The 16,979-nt window shown below is 42.4% G+C and overlaps 1 non-coding gene across 1 annotated transcript; it reads right to left on the bottom strand.

Moving 5' to 3' along the window:
* Positions 1-9,404: 9,404 nt before the first annotated feature.
* LOC112220442 lies at positions 9,405-9,532 on the bottom strand. Its single transcript, XR_002948876.1, has one exon. It is a non-coding gene; the product is annotated as a U6atac minor spliceosomal RNA (small nuclear RNA).
* Between the last annotated feature and the right edge of the window lie 7,447 nt (positions 9,533-16,979).

Raw genomic sequence — 16,979 nt, 5'->3', positions numbered from 1 at the left:
ATCTCAGTGGACTAATCCATCGAGGAAGCCGCGGGGATGCCATGGTCCAAGAATATGGGGATTGTGGCTCAGGGCATGTCTCTCTCCAGAATGTGCTCTCTCCTGCCATTTTGTGGGTATTCATTGTTTCATAACTTTATTGTGTGAATTGTTTACTGTGTCTATCAATTCCCATTTCCTATTTCACCAGTAGTAGGCTACCGTTAATTTCCATAATTTCTCACCATGCTACACTTGTGAAAAACAAGTTTTTGTTTATTTCATTCCATTTACGAGTTTGATCAATTTATTCATCGTCTTTAGTTTGAAACGCTCCTGTCAATGTTGATTAAGGACGCACACCTGATTACACATATAGAAGTAGGACTAGTCTACCTGGCCTGCATACAAATGCAGGCCTATAAATGTGCCCATTCGGGGATGTTTGATAGTAGTTCTGATTGTCTTAACTCACCCCCACTAATGAGCTGTGGTAATTTTTCTTCACCTCAAACAGCAAGTTAACAAAGTCTGTTTGTAGAATCAATTGAGAATGACAATAGTTCCTCAAAGTATTTGAACAATATTTCAAGCTTTCTCCTTTTCTATAACCACACGACATGAAAGGGAAAAATGTAATGCTCTGATTCAGCGGAAACGTCATAAAATACCCGTTGCACAAATAGCCTACAGCTGTGTCTGTCCCAAACTTACTGACTCGAAACTTTGAAGGCCCAGAATATATTATACAATGTTTCAATGGAGTTTCTGGGCGACCCAGTTGATAGTTGATTCAATGTTTCAAGTTAGTTGCAGACATGCCATGCGTATACTTGTAGGCTGCAATGTTTTAATGTGTATATAGGCTATTTTTAATTAGTTGTCAATAGCAATAAAAGTTACTTTTAGATCATTTTTTTGTTTCAAATATTTTTATTAAACACACACAAGAATGGTGTATAGGTATACAAGACAGGTATACAATTCTTATCTAAACATAAAAGAGCATACAGGAACAACAAGACCCAGAGATCTGGGTGCAGAACAAATAATACAAAACACGACATACAAAACAAGGACACGTAGAAAGAAAGAGGGAAGATGTCCCCCCTACCCCCCCCTTAGTCCCCCTATCCCCCCTTATTCCCCCAAACCCCCCTCCCAACTGCTCGGGTGGCAGGGCCAGCACATGCTGCCCAAAGGTAGATTAAAATATTACAATTGAGGTGCGTTAATAAGTACAAATTTACAGCGCCGACTCGTCCAAGTAGGAGAGGAAAGGCTGCCAGATTTGATCAAATGTTGATAATTTATTGTTCAGAATATATCTAATTCTTTCTAAGTGTACAGTGTTTGCCAGTTCACTGAGCCATAATTTGGTAGAGGGCGCTTCCCTCCTTTTCCGAAACAACAAGATTAGTTTTTTTGCCGAGATGAGACCGTACGAGATTAGTTGTTTTTGGGGGTTGGTTAATCCGTTTAGGGACTCAGATACTCCCAGGATTATCAGAAGCGGGTCTGGATCTATTGAAGTCTCCAAAACTTCAGAGAAGATCCCAAAAATTCCACACCAATAACCATGCAAGCTAGAGCATAGGGCAAAGCAGTGGAGTAGTGTACCCTGCGTAGCCTGACATTTATCACATGTAGGGGATGTGTCAGGAAATATCCTATGCAGTTTAGTATTGGAATAGTGTAATCTGTGTAATACCTTGAATTGTATGAGACGATGTCTGGAATTAATGGTGCATGTGTGGATATACTCCAAGCTCTCTTCCCAGTCTGCCACCGAGATGTCAGTCCCTAGTTCTTCCTCCCATTTTGCCTTGATGGCATCTGTAGAAGGTGTGCTAACAGATTGAAAAGCATCATAAAGACGCAATATAAGTTTATCTGAGGTGGGGCATATTTTTATGCATCCGTCAAACATGGAAGGTTTAGCATTCCCAAATGTTGGGAGGTGTTTTCTAACGTAGTCTCTAATTTGTAGGTATCTGAAAAAATTACTTCTGGGAAGATTATAAGTTTCCCTCAGCAACTCAAAGGAAGCAAAGGTCCCTTCTATGTATAAATCCCCTATGGTACTTATCCCCAACTCTCCCCATCGCTCAAAGGTGTTATCAAGGTTACTTTTAGATCATTTTTTAAATGTACTTTTTACCATTTATCTCTCCAATTGGTAGTTAGTCTTTTCCCATTGCTGCAACTCCCGTATGGACTCGGGAGAGGCGAAGGTAAAAAGCCATGCGTTCTCCGAAACACGACCCTGCCAAGCTGCACTGCTTTTTGACACACTGCTAGCTTAACTTGGAAGCCAACAGCACCAATCTGTCAGAGGAAACACCATACAGCTGGCGACCGAAGTCAGCGAACATGCGCCCGGCCCACCACAAGGAATCGCTAGAGTGCGATGGGAGAAGGACAGCATGGCTGGCCAAACCCTCCCCTAACTCGGACAATGCTTGGCCAATTGAGATACAAAAATTATTATGAATTAAATTAAATTGTTCCATGAAATTGTGCATATGAATATCCTTAATGGCATGCATATTATGAATTTAACTGAGAAGGATCATACTGCCCTTCCTCCTCTCAGGAGCCTCCACTGACTGACATGTTGTTCATCAAAAGATCAGAGAAGGAATCTAGTACTGAAAGCATAAGCTACAGCTAGCTAGCACTGCAGTTCATAAAATGTGGTGAGTAGTTGACTCAAAGAGAGAGAAAGACAATAGTTGAACAGTTTTGAACAAATTACTTTCTTCCAAAATTAAGTAGAAGTTAGAGAGAGAGAGAGAGCTAGCTATATTGGGTTGTATTTTTAAAACTTTCACTTAGGTAGATGAATGCAATTAGCTAGTTTAGCCTACTCAAACACCCGGCTCAAACAGAGAGGGATGCTATGTTAGCTAGGTGGCTATGGCTGTCCAACACCGGAACTCTTCCAAGTCAAGGTAAGCTTTTGGTTTTATAAATGTATTGCCACCGTGTCCTGCTGGTGTAACTGCTAAACTGCTTTCTGACTGTACATTGTACTGCATGATTGTAGTGGGTTTACTTACGCGTTAGTTCTAGTAGCTATGTTGACTATGAGGTGACAACAACTGTGTGTAGCAGTTAGCAGTCATGATATGAACGTTTGGCTTATTTTTTGCCTGGTCACAGACAGCTGATCTGTTGCGAACTGAAGTCCACAAGTGAAAGGAAAAGGTGAGAGGAAAGCGCGTAGATATTTGAGAGAAGGAATTACAATATATACTGTATACATGGAACAAAATGATCATGCTGTTTTTATATGGCTGCTATGAAAGTGAACTGTGTTTGCGTGTGATCAGGGGTGTATACATACCGCCGATTCTGTTGAAAAATGTTTCTTAAACGGAAGCAAACGGAACGAAACGAGGATAAACATAGATAGAATTTGTCCAATAGAAACTCTCATTTGCAACTGTTGGACTAATGATTACACCCTAGATCCGAAAGATGTGCAAGGGGGTATTGAATGTGTCACTGCCTATCACCTTGATAACTCAAAATTCTCTCGACCTGTGCACCTACATTTTAAACTTCCATTCATAGGTTAGGTTGTAGCAACCTCATGAAGGATACAGGGAAAATGTGAGTAACATGTAGTAGACTAAACCAATCGATGTTACATTGAGCTGGGTGTATAGAATATGAATGACAGTCATCAAATATGCTGTAATAGAAAAAAGGCCATGCTCATAAAAAAAATCATCCTCTCTCATCTTAAACGGCACTGACCACCACTAATGTCAGTTCATGCTACAAGAGCTCTGATAGGTTGGAGGACGTCCTCTGGAAGTTGTCATAATTACTGTGTACAGTGCATCCGGAAAGTATTCAGAACCCTTCTGTCACGAACCGGCTCAAAGCCCGTAACAAAAGGGAGACAACGTGGAGATAAGGAGTAACAAAATATATATTTATTAACTAAAGCAACTAAGGAAAATATACAATGGTGTGTGTAATCAGTAATGTAAGTGAGTGTTTTGCATGCATGAATGTGATAATGCAGAGTTTTGAAAGGTGCTAAGGCAAACAACCAAAAACCACCAAGAAACACAACAAAAACTATCAAAGTGTCTGCATGGAGAGAGTCTCCTCCATGAATGGGGAAGTGGTGTATTTATCCTGGGAGACACCGGGCCCAGGTGTTTCCCATGTAGCTGACGACCCTCCCAATTCCGCCTGCCGGCATCCTAATAAGGAAACTACAAAGAGAATACGGCAGACAGAGTGGGAGGGTCGTCACACTTCCCTTTTTCCGCATTATGTTACATTACAGCCTTATTCTAAAATGTAATACATTTAAAAAAAATCCTCATCAATCTACACACAATACCCCATAATGACAAAGCAAAATTTTTTTTAATTTTTTTTAAATGTCTGAAAAAACAAGAACAGAAATACCTTATTTACATAAGTATTCAGACCCTTTGCTATGAGACTCGAAATTGAGCTAAGGCGGATGCTGTTTCCATTGATCATCCTTGAGATGTTTGTACAACTTGATTGGAGTCCACCTGTGGTAAATTCAATTGATGGGACATGATTTGGAAAGGCACACACCTGGCTATATAAGGTCCCAAAGTTGACAGTGCATGTCAGATCAAGAACCAAGCCATAAGGTTGAAGGAATTGTCCGTAGAGCTCAGACACAGAATTGTGTTAAGGTACAGATCTGGGGAACTGTACCAAAATATGTCTGCAGCATTGAAGGTCCCCAAGAACACAGTGGAACACAGTGGCCTCCATCATTCTTCCTAGAACTGACCGCCCGGCCAAACTGAGCAATCAGGGGTGAAGGGCCTTGGTCAGGGAAGTGACCAAGAACCTGATGGTCACTCTGACAGAGCTCCAGAGTTCCTCTGTGTAGATGGGAGAACCTTCCAGAAGGACAATCATCTCTGCAGCACTCCACCAATCAGGCCTTTATGGTAGAGTGACCAGATGGAAGGCACTTCTCAGTAAAAGGAACATGACAGACCGCTGGGAGTTTGCCAAAAGACACCTAAAGGACTCTCAGACCAAATCAAATCAATCAAATCAAATAAAATCAGTAATAACCAACGAGTAATCTAGCTAACAATTCCAAAACTACTACCTTATACACACAAGTGTAAAGGGATAAAGAATATGTACATAAAGATATACGAATGAGTGATGGTACAGAGCGGCATAGGCAAGATGCAGTAGATGGTATCGAGTACAGTATATACATATGAGATGAGTATGTAAACAAAGTGGCATAGTTTAAAGTGGCTAGTGATACATGTATTACATAAAGATGCAGTAGATTATATAGAGTACAGTATATACGTATGAGATAAATAATGTAGGATATGTAAACATTATATTAAGTAGCATTGTTTAAAGTGGCTAGTGATATATTTTACATCAATTCCCATCAATTCCCATTATTAAAGTGGCTGGAGTTGAGTCAGTGTGTTGGCAGCAGCCACTCAATGTTAGTGGTGGCTGTTTAACAGTCTGATGGCCTTGAGATAGAAACTGTTTTTCAGTCTCTCGGTCCCAGCTTTGATGCACCTGACCTCGCCTTCTGGATGATAGCGGGGTGAACAGGCAGTGGCTCAGGTGGTTGTTGTCCTTGATGATCTTTATGGCCTCCCTGTGGTGTAGGTGTCCTGGAGGGCAGGTAGTTTGCCCACGGTGATGCGTTGTGCAGACCTCACTACCCTCTGGAGAGCCTTACGGTTGTGGGCGGAGCAGTTGCCGTACCAGGCAGGCAGTGATACAGCCCGCCAGGATGCTCTCGATCTGTAGAAGTTTGTGAGTGCTTTTGGTGACAAGCCAAATTTCTTCAGCCTATTGAGGTTGAAGAGGCGCTGCTGCGCCTTAAGAACAAATTCTTATTTTCAATGACGGCCTAGGAACAGTGGGTTAACTACCTGTTCAGGGGAAGAACGACAGATTTTGTACCTTGTCAGCTCGGGGATTTGAACTTGGAACCTTTCGGTTACTAGTCCAATGCTCTAACCACTAGGCTACCCTGCCGCCTCTGCTGTTTCCTGAAATCCACAAACATCTCCTTAGTTTTGTTGATGTTGAGTGTGAGGTTATTTTCCTGACACCACACTCCGAGGGCCCTCACCTCCTCCCTGTAGGCCGCCTCGTCGTTGTTGGTAATCAAGCCTACCACTGTTGTGTCGTCCGCAAACTTGATGATTGAGTTGGAGGTGTGCGTGGCCACGCAGTCGTGGGTGAACAGGGAGTACAGGAGAGGGCTCAGAACGCACCCTTGTGGGGCCCCAGTGATGAGGATCAGCGGGGTGGAGATGTTGTTACCTACCCTCACCACCTGGGGGCGGCCCGTCAGGAAGTCCAGTACCCAGTTGCACAGGGCGGGGTCGAGACCCAGGGTCTCGAGCTTGATGACGAGTTTGGAGGGTACTATGGTGTTACAAGATTCTTTGGTCTAATGAAACCAAGATTGAACTCTTTGGCCTGAATGCCAAGTGTCCAAGTGGAGGAAACCTGGGGCACCATCCCTCCAGTGAAGCATGGTGGTGGCAGCATCATGCTGTGGGGATGTTTTTGAGCGGCAGGGACTGGGAGGCTAGTCAGGATCAAGGGAAAGATGAACGGAGCAAAGTACAGAGAGATCCATGATGAAAACCTGCTCCAGAGCACTCAGGACCTCAGCTTGGGGCGAAGGCACACCTTCCAACAGGTCAACCACCCTAAGCACACAGCCAAGACAATGGAGGAGGGGCTTTGGGACAAGTCTCTGAATGTCCTTGAGTGGCCCAGCCAAAGCCTGGACTCTGGAGAGACCTGAAAATAGCTGTGCAGTGATGCTCCCCATCCAACCTGACAGAGCTTGAGAGGATCTGCAGAGAAGAATGGGAGAAACTCCCCAAATACAGGTGTGCCAAGCTTGTAGCTTCATACCCAAGAAGACTCAAGGCTGTAATTGCTGCCAAAGGTGCTTCAACAAAGTACAGAGTAAAAGGTCTGAATACTTACGTAAAAGTGATTTTTTTTTTTAAATTTTAAATTTTTTATAAATTAGCAAAAATTTAAAAAAAACTATTTTTGCTTTTTCATTATGAGGTATTGTGTGTAGATTAATGAGGTGGGGAACTATTTTATCCATTTTAGAATAAGGCTGTAATTTAACAAAATTTTGAAAAAGTCAAGGGGTCTGAATACTTTCCAAATGCACTGTAAGTGAGAACCAAGAGCCTCCTAGGTTTTGTATTGAAGTCAATGTACCCAGAGGAGGACAGAACTAGCTGTCCTCCGGCTAACGCATGGTGCTGCTGAGACTACTGTAGACCTTCAATGCAAAACAGTGCATTTTAATCAATTATTTGGTGACGTAAATATATTTAGTATAGTTTTATCGTAAAATTAATGTTTGATATATTTATTTTTATGAAATTCACTGAGGAGGCTGGTCCTCCCCTTCCTCCTTTGAGGAGCCTCCACTGATTCAGAAATAATTCCTCTCAGTAACTAGTCTATTCTTCTATACTGCTTTATTGCAATCTGGTAGGCTTAATCCCCAATGACCTTTTTTAATAGACTTTTGTTGACAATTTAGAGGTCCTCAAGCCAGCTGGCAGTTGACCATAGTCATGATGTTGTTGTAGGGGAGTTGGACAGCGTTTGGAGCTTTTCATTGGGACCAGCACAGCACTGTAGCTAATATAATCCAAAGGGCTCCACTCGGCTGTAGCCCCGGTCCAAGGAGTACCTCAAGTCTCAGTTCACCGTGTGGAGGGGATTAGAGCGGCAGTGACAACATATCTATTCCAGATGGAGGAGAGGAACGACCAACCAACAGACCAACTGCTGCTGACCTACTTTTTCACTCTCACATTTTTCACTTTTCCTACTGCTTTTCAAAATCATGCCACTACATAATAATGAGTGTGAGGTTGTTTTCCTGACACCACACTCCGAGGGCCCTCACCTCCTCGCTGTAGGCCGTCTCGTCGTTGTTGGTAATCAAGCCTACCACTGTTGTGTCGTCCGCAAACTTGATGATTGAGTTGGAGGTGTGCGTGGCCACGCAGTCGTGGGTGAACAGGGAGTACAGGAGAGGGCTCAGAACGCACCCTTGTGGGGCCCCAGTGTTGAGGATCAGCGGGGTGGAGATGTTGTTACCTACCCTCACCACCTGGTACAGGTACACCTGGTATTTCGCTGAACACTAGATGGCGAGAAAAAAAGTTAGCTGTCCCCCCCCACAAAAAGTTGTTTGTCTCACATCCTGATCTGATTCACCTGTCTTTGTGCTTGTCTCCCCCCCCCAGGTGTCGCCCATCTTCTCATTATCCCATGTGTATTTGTACCTGTGTTCTCTATTTGTCTGTTGCCAGTTCGTCTTGTCTTGTCAGGTCTTATCAGCGTTCTTTCCCGCATTCCTTTTTCTCTAGTTCTATTTCCTATTTTTTTCCGGTTCTGACCATTCTGCCTGCCCTGCCGTCCTGTACCTGTCTGACTCTGACCTGATCACGAACCTCTGCCTGCCCTCCACATGCCCTTTGCCTGCCCCGTGTTTCTAATAAATAATCTGAGAACCGTACTATCAGCCTCCCTGTCTGCATCTGTGTCGTGATAATTTGTTTGTCTATTAGGTGGGCCCCCTGGCGGTAGCTACCCCTAGGGCCCCAAATGCGGTAGTCCGGCCCTGTGCCTATCCCTATCTCACCAGTCTGCCTGCCTAATGCAGTAGCCCCAGACACACATGCACACTGAGGTGGCCTGCTGTGGCCTGGGCAATGATTCCTGATGGCTTTCACGGAGGAAGAAAGGGCGGATGGATCTCTGGAGGTCTGCTGCTCCCATCAGCCTCACAGCATTTCTGATTCGGGCTCAGAGAAAAGTATGGGGGACTTTGCCAACAATAAGCTACTGTATGTCTCATATTCATCAGCATAGTAAGTCTATGGCCTATCAAGATCTCTTCACATTCAAGGAATGTTCAGCTGAAGCTTATTGAAAACACATCTTTTATTTCACATGCTTACAAACCAGGCCTACCTTTTTGAAGGATGATGGATTGAAGTAGGAAGTCTTAGGTCTTCTATCTTTGGTAGAACATGACTGCCCTCTCCTGGTTATTGAAAAACCCTACACAAAAGAGTTCAGGACGTTCGCAGCATTCTCATCTTGAGTCAATGCGTTACATGCTGTTGGTTATGCTAGGGGGGCATAACTAGCTACCTAGTTTAGTGAATATGAATGCCATAGTGATAATTCTTCAATCAAAAAGATACCTAGTTTAGTGAATATGAATGCCATAGTGATAATTCTTCAATCAAAACAGCCAATTAAATAATTGTCCCGTTTCATTTTTCCGGTCAGGATGTCTCATAATTCTTAAAATACTAAGAAAAATAGTATATATTCCTGTGAGGATGTACCATTAAAAAAAAAATTGGTTGAAGATGCCACGAAGTAAATGACAATGCCTTAACCATATGTGTGTTGAAGACCACTAGGGCCTCTTCCATCCTTGTCAAGGGGAGTGCTAACCTTCTCTCCTTTCATACAACACAAACTGTTTCCGTCAAATGACGTCTATATATATGACTGCGAGAGTATAAACGTATTGTCTAGGGTTACTCAAATTGAATCTACCAATATGGCTAAATATACAATAACAATTATGAAATATCCTATTTTTAATACGTGCAATGTTTTTATAAATCCAAATCAGTAGTTATATTAATTTATTCGTTATATCTACGAAAAGGCCCAGAATGCATTGCCTAAAACTTCCATGTCATTGGTGTGAGCCAATGACATCGAGTTATTGACCGTCTCATGCCAGGAAGTCAACAAATTATTTTAGCATTCAAACCAGATCGTTTTGGTGTATGCTATGAAACAACTACTACTATTCGGTTTCTGATTGTAGTTGTCCACTTGCTCCAACAGCTGACGCCAATGACGTATAGTAGGTTAAAGTTCAAACAGAACAGAACAGAACAGAATAGATTGGATTGGTTCAATGAGAAACGTCTTTAACGAGAGAATTTGAATGGGGAAGGGAAGTATGGCAAAATAACACGTTTTGAAATGTTCAGCTCAAAACAAAACTGTACTGCATGGATGAGAAGCATTCAGTAGCGTTGGAAGTTCTTGATATCCCTCTCTCTTCACCTGTGGTCAGATTATATACTTATTGACAGATGAGTGGTCAAAATGCTTAAACTTGGTATAGCTAATGTTACATTTATAGCTGCTGGTTGTCAGTTTACTTTACCAGTCTTAACTAGCTACGCCCTTTAGACGCAATGATAGCTAACAGAAACCCAGCCTTCCTAAAGGGTAGGAAGCAGGTGTTTTTACTCAAAGTAACAACACAGTCTGGTCAAATACTTAGTAACTTAGTTGTAGGTAGGTGTAACAGTATAACTTTAGACCGTCCCCTCGCCCATACCCGGGCGCGAACCAAGGACCCTCTGCACACATCAACAACAGTCACCCTCGAAGCATCGTTACCCATCGCTCCACAAAAGCCGCGGCCCTTGCAGAGCAAAGGGAACTAGTTTTTTTTTGTTTTTGTTTTTTTTAGCAAGGGGAACTACTACTTCAAGGTCTCAGAGCAAGTGACGTCACCGATTGAAACGCTATTTAGCGCACACTGCTAACTAAGCTAGCCGTTTCACATCCATTACACTCAATTTTGGGGAGGGCTAGGGCTGTGGGGGTCAAGTAATTCTGTCAGTCAGTTATTGTCATGCAAAAGAGTGCCAGTTTTATGGTAATTAAATGTTAATTAACATAAATATTTTATTTTATTTTATTAACATAAATCATTTTTGCATCTCCAGGCCTCTATGCTTACAAGCTGCTGATGCGAGCCTTTGGAACTTCTACATTTTCAAAAGTCTAATAAATCTATTTCATATACATCACAATAAATCCATTACTTATTTTAGTCTGGTCTAAAGAATATAATTAAACTTCGATAAATTAAATGGAGAGGATATTTTTCCCATTCCAGAGCGAGTGTGCATTTGAAATGGCTATGTTGAGCATTAAGGTGATCATTTGAAACAGGTCCTATATGCTGGATTTATATTTATTTGGCAACTTTAGTTGTGAATGATACAAACCTTATTATGTCTTAGAAATCAAAACATATATGGACTGTATGGTGCGATATATAGGCTATTGATGATTTGAGAAAGTAGAAAAAAAAAACTTGGTCTCTGTTCCTTGCCTCAGGCTGTACAGTCGTGGCCAAAAGTTTTGAGAATGACACAAATATACAATTTCACAAAGTCTGCTGCCTCAGTTTGTATGATGGAAGTTTGCATATGTAACCAATGTGAAATGGCTAGCTAGTTAGCGGTGGTGCGCGCTAATAGCGTTTCAATCGATGACGTCTCTTGCTCTGAGACCATGAAGTAGTTGTTCCCCTTGCTCTGCAAGGGCCGTGGCTTTTGTGGCGGGATGGGTAACGATGCGTCGAGGGTGGCTGTTGTTGATGTGTGCAGAGGGTCCCTGGTTCGAGCCCAGGTAGGGGCGAGGAGAGGGACGGAAGCTAAATTGTTACACATATACTCCAGAATGTTATGAAGAGTGATCAGATGAATTGCAAAGTCCCTCTTTGCCATGCAAATGAACATTTCCACGGCATTTCAGCCCTGCCACAAAAGGACCATTTGACATCATGTCAGTGATTCTCTCGTTAACACAGGTGTGAGTGTTGATGAGGACAAGGCTGGAGATCACTCCGTATGCTGATTGAGTTTGAATAACAGACTGGAAGCTTCGAAGGGTGGTGCTTCGAATAATTGTTCTTCCTCTGTCAACCATGGCTGCAAGGAAACACGTGCCGTCATCATTGCTTTGCACAAAAAGGGCAAGGATATTGCTGCCAGTAAGATGGCACCTAAATCAACCATTTATCAGATCATCAAGAACTTCAAGGAGAGCAGTTCAATTGTTGTGAAGAAGGCTTCAGGGTGCCCAAGAAAGTCCAGCAAGCGCCAGGACCATCTCCTAAAGTTGATTCAGCTGCGGGATTGGGGCACCCACCAGTACAGAGCTTGCTCAGGAATGGCAGCAGGCAGGTGTGAGTGCATCTGCACGCACAGTGAGGCGAATACTTTTGGAGGATGGCTTGGTGTCAAGAAAGGCAGCAAACAAGCCACTTCTCTCCAGGAAAAACATCAGGGACAGACTAATATTCTGCAAAAGGTATATGGATTGGACTGTTGAGGACTGGGGTAAAGTCATTTTCTCTGATGAATCCCCTTTCCGATTGTTTGGGGCATCCGGAAAAAAGCTTGTCCAGAGAAGACAAGGTGAGCACTACAATCAGTCCTGTGTCATGCCAACAGCAAAGCACCCTGAGACCATTCATGTGTGGGGTTGCTTCTCAGCCAAGGGAGTGTGCTCACTCACAATTTTGCCTAAGAACACAGCCATGAATAAAGAATGGTACCAACACATCCTCTGAGAGCAACTTCTCCCAACCATCCAGGAACAGTTTGGTGACGAACAATGCCTTTTCCAGCCATAAGGCAAAAGTGATAACTAAGTGGGGGAACAAAACGTAGATATTTTGGGTCCATGGCCAGGAAACTCCCCAGACCTTAATCCCATTGAGAACTTGTGGTCAATCCTCAAGAGGTGGGTGGACAAACAAAACCCCACAAATTCTGACAAACTCCAAGCATTGATTATGCAAGAATGGGCTGCCATCAGTCAGGATGTGGCCCAGAAGTTAATTGACAGCCTGCCAGGGCAGATTGCAGAGGTCTTGAAAAAGAAGGGTCAACACTGCAAATATGGACTCTTTGTATCAACTTCATGTAATTGTCAATAAAAGCCTTTGACATTTATGAAATGCTTGTAATTATACTTCAGTATTCCTTAGTAACATCTGACAAAAATATCTGAAGACACTGAAGCAGCTATCTTTGTGGAAATCAATATTTGTGTCATTCTCAAAAACTTAGGCCACGACTGTACACAGCTGTTCTCTCATCAAGTGGTCATATGTTCATGTTCACCAATCAGACTATTCTCAATTTATTCTTAATCTAATATGTAAAATTTGTTTCGATTTAGAATGGCCCATTATTAAATGGGCAGGCGCAGGGGGAAAAAGACGTCATACATATACTCAAATAGCGAATGGAGGCCAGGCACGTTCCATCCAGTAGCACCTTTCTGATTCAGAGGGGTTGGGTTAAATGCGGAAGACTCATTTCAGCTGAATGCATTCAGTTGACCAGGTATCCCCCTTTACCTTTTGTAGGCTATTTCAATTTTATAGCAGAGCATGTGCTTAATATGAGCAGCTAAGAAATAAATATAACAACACTTATTTCACTCCAAGCATCAACCACTGTTTGAGGAGCATGTGCTCGCGGCCAGACAAGTGATATTCTGCCCAAACTCTGTATGCCATGGGCTCTCTAACCTTGTTCCTGCAGCTACCCTGTGCTTAATTTAGGAAACAATGTGAAATAATTTCAGGAACAAAACATACACTACATGGCCAAAAGTATGTGGACACCCCTTCAAATTAGTGGATTCGGCTATTTCAGCCACACCCGTTGCTGACAGGTGAATAAAATCGAGCACACTGCCATGCGATCTCCATAGACAAACATTGGCAGTAGAATGGCCCTACGGAAGCGCTCAGTGACTTTTAATGTGGCACCGTCATAGGATGCTACCTTTCCAACAAGTCAGTTCATCAAATTTCTGCCTTGCTAGAGTTGCCCCAGTCAACTGTAAATTTATTGTGAAGTGGAAACGTCTAGGAGCAACAACTGTGCAGCTATACAAGCTCAAAGAACGGGACCGCAAGTGCTGAAGCGCATAGTGCTTAAAAGTTGTCTGTCCTCGGTTGCAATACTCACTACCGAGTTTCAAGCTGTCGCTGGGTGCAACATCAGCACAAGAAATGTTTGTTGCGAGCGTCATGAAATGGGTTTCCATGGCTGAGCAGCTGCACACAAGCCTAAGATCACCATGCACAATGACAAGCGTCTGTTGGAATGGTGTAAAGCCGGCTGCCATTGGACTCTGGAGCAGTGGAAACACCACCTTGCAGTCCGACGGACGAATCTGGGTTTGGTGGATGCCAGGATAATGCTACCTGCCCAATTGCATAGTGCCAACTGTAAAGTTTGATGGAGGATGAATAATGGTCTGGGGCTGTTTTTCATGGTTCAGGCCCCTTAGTTCCAGTGAAGGAAAATCTTAACGCTACAGCATGCAATGACATTCTAGACGATTCTGTGCTGATAACTTTGTGGCAACTGTTTGTTGAAGTCCCTTTCCTGTTTCAGTATGACAATGTCCCCGTGCAGAAAGCAAGGTCCATAGAGAAATGTTATTTTTTTCGAGATCAGTGTGGAAGAACCTGACTGGCCTGCACAGAGCCCTGACCTCAAACAGCTTTTTGGATGAATTGGTACACCGACTGCAAGTCAGGCCTAATTGCCCGACCTCTAATACTCTTGTGGCTGAATGGAAGCAAATCCCCGAAGCAATGTTCCAACATCTAGTGGAAAGCCTACCCAGAAGAGTGGCTGTTATAGCATCAAAGGGGGGACCAACTCCATATTAATGCCCATGATTTTGGAATGAGATGTTCGACGAGCAGTGTATTTCTGTAGGGTATTTCTGTTGACAGCCTGTCTGCGTGCTCGAGAAAGGAATACAGGAGAGAGAAGGAGATGGAAACACATGGTGGTGAGATATTCTGTATAGCTAAAAGGTAGTATGTCACCCAATTAATTTTGAAAATATAAAAAAATGCCCTTATTACTTATTCAAAATCAAATTCAGTAATTGCAGTTTAACTGTGAACCACCCTGCACAATGAATGAATGAACCAACCACACCGCCAAGGGCTATACTACTCGCACAGACTCATGAATAGAAATGTTGGAGCATAAGGTAACCAGTCCATCCAGTATGCATAATAATACAGTCCACACTCAATGCCTAGACCAATTATGTACCAAAGACATTTTAAGAAATTTTGTTTGTTTTTCTGCCATGCATACTGTAGGCTATGTATTGTATAAAGGCACAATCATATGTTTAAATCTGTATTTTTTTTCGTGCTCGGGCTCATAAGCCTATGAATATGCTCTGATATGCATATAGGTGTTTTGAATTAATCATCACCTTAGAAAGAGCTGTCCATTTCGTAGTGTTAGGTTTTGAAACAACATCCACAACAACCCTGTTTTACACTGTTTCAGTCTGCTGTTGAACTTTCAGATTGATTGTCACAGTGAGGTGAGTTTTAAAAGAATGATAGGCCTTCTGTTTTGATGTTTGATGTGATTTTTGATAGCATTTCTTTTTAACCTTTATTTAACTAGGCAAGTCAGTTAACTTCTAGGGTAGGAGGCAGCATTGGGAATTTTGGATGAAAAGCGTGCCCAAATTAAACTGCCTACTACTCAGCCATAAAAGCTAGAATATGCATATAATTAGTAGATTTGGATAGAAAACACTGAAGTTTCTAAAACTGTTTGAATGATGTCTGTGAGTATAACAGAACTCATATGGCAGGCAAAAACCTGAGAAAAAAATCCAACCAGGAAGTGAGAAATCGGAGGTTTGTCATTTTTCAACTCTTGCCCTATCGAATACACAGTGTCTATGGGGTCATGTTGCACTTCCTAAGGCTTCCACTAGATGTCAGCAGTCTTTAGAACCTTGTTTGATACTTCTACTGTGATGTGGGGGTCTAGTCACAGAAAAACACAGCCATTTTTCCAGCCAAAAAGAGGAGTCACAAAAAGCAGAAACAGAGATGATAAAATGAATCACTAACCTTTGATGATCTTCATCAGATGACACTCATAGGACTTCATGTTACACATGAGTAGTTCCAAAACATCCAGTGATTTTGCAGAGAGCCACATCAATTTACAGAAATACTCATAATAAACATGGGTAAAAGATACAAGTGTTATGCATGGAATTTTAGATCCACTTCTCGTTAATGCAACCGCTGTGTCAGATTTCAAAAAAGCTTTACCGAAAAAGCACACCATGCAATAATGCGAGTACAGCACTCAGACAAAAAAACCAGCCATACAGATATCCGCCATGTTGTGGAGTCAACAAAGTCAGAAATAGCATTATAAATATTCTCTTATCTTCATCACAATGCACTCCCAGGAATCTCAGTTCCACAATAAATGTTGATTTGTTCGATAAAGTCCATTTATGTCCAAAAACCTCCTTTTTGTTTGCGTGTTTAGTACACAATCCAAACTCACGACGCGCGGGCAAGTCCAGGCGAAAGTTCCGATGTAAAGTCATATTACAGTTCGTAGAAACATGTCAAACGAAGTATAGAATCAATCTTTAGGATGTTTTTATCATAAATCTTCAATAATGTTCCAACTGGAGAATTCCTTTGTCTGTAGAAATGCGTTGGAACGCAGCTACCTCTCACATGAACGCGCGTGATTAGCTCATGCCACTCTGGCAGACCTCTGACTCAATCAGCTCCCATTCCCCCCTCCTTCACAGTAGAAGCATCAGTCAAGGTTCTAAAGACTGTTGACATCTAATGGAAGCCTTAGGAAGTGCAATATAGCCCCTTGGACACTGTATATTCGATAGGCAATGATTTGAAAACCTACAAACTTCAGATTTCCCACTTCCTGGTTGGATTTTTTTCTCAGGTTTTTGCCTGCCACATGAGTTCTGTTATACTCACAGACATCATTTAAACAGTTTTAGAAACTTCAGTGTTTTTTATCCAAATCTACTAACAATATGCATATATTAGCAACTGGGCCTGAGTAGCAGGCAGTTTACTCTGGGCACCTTATTCATCCAAACTACTCAATACTACCCCCCAGTCCCAAAGAAGTTAACAAGTGACAGCCGTAAGGGATCATAGCTTTTACCTGGTCAGTCCGTTATGGAAAGTGCAGGTGTTTTGTATGTTCCAGTGTAAGCCTGACTCAGACCACTCACACAAGAAAAAAAGTAAG

Source organism: Oncorhynchus tshawytscha, linkage group LG20 (assembly GCF_018296145.1).
Source record: "Oncorhynchus tshawytscha isolate Ot180627B linkage group LG20, Otsh_v2.0, whole genome shotgun sequence".
Taxonomy (NCBI): Eukaryota; Metazoa; Chordata; class Actinopteri; order Salmoniformes; family Salmonidae; genus Oncorhynchus; species Oncorhynchus tshawytscha.
Note: the sequence above shows the minus strand (reverse complement) of the source record. Positions and strands in the feature narration are given on the sequence as shown.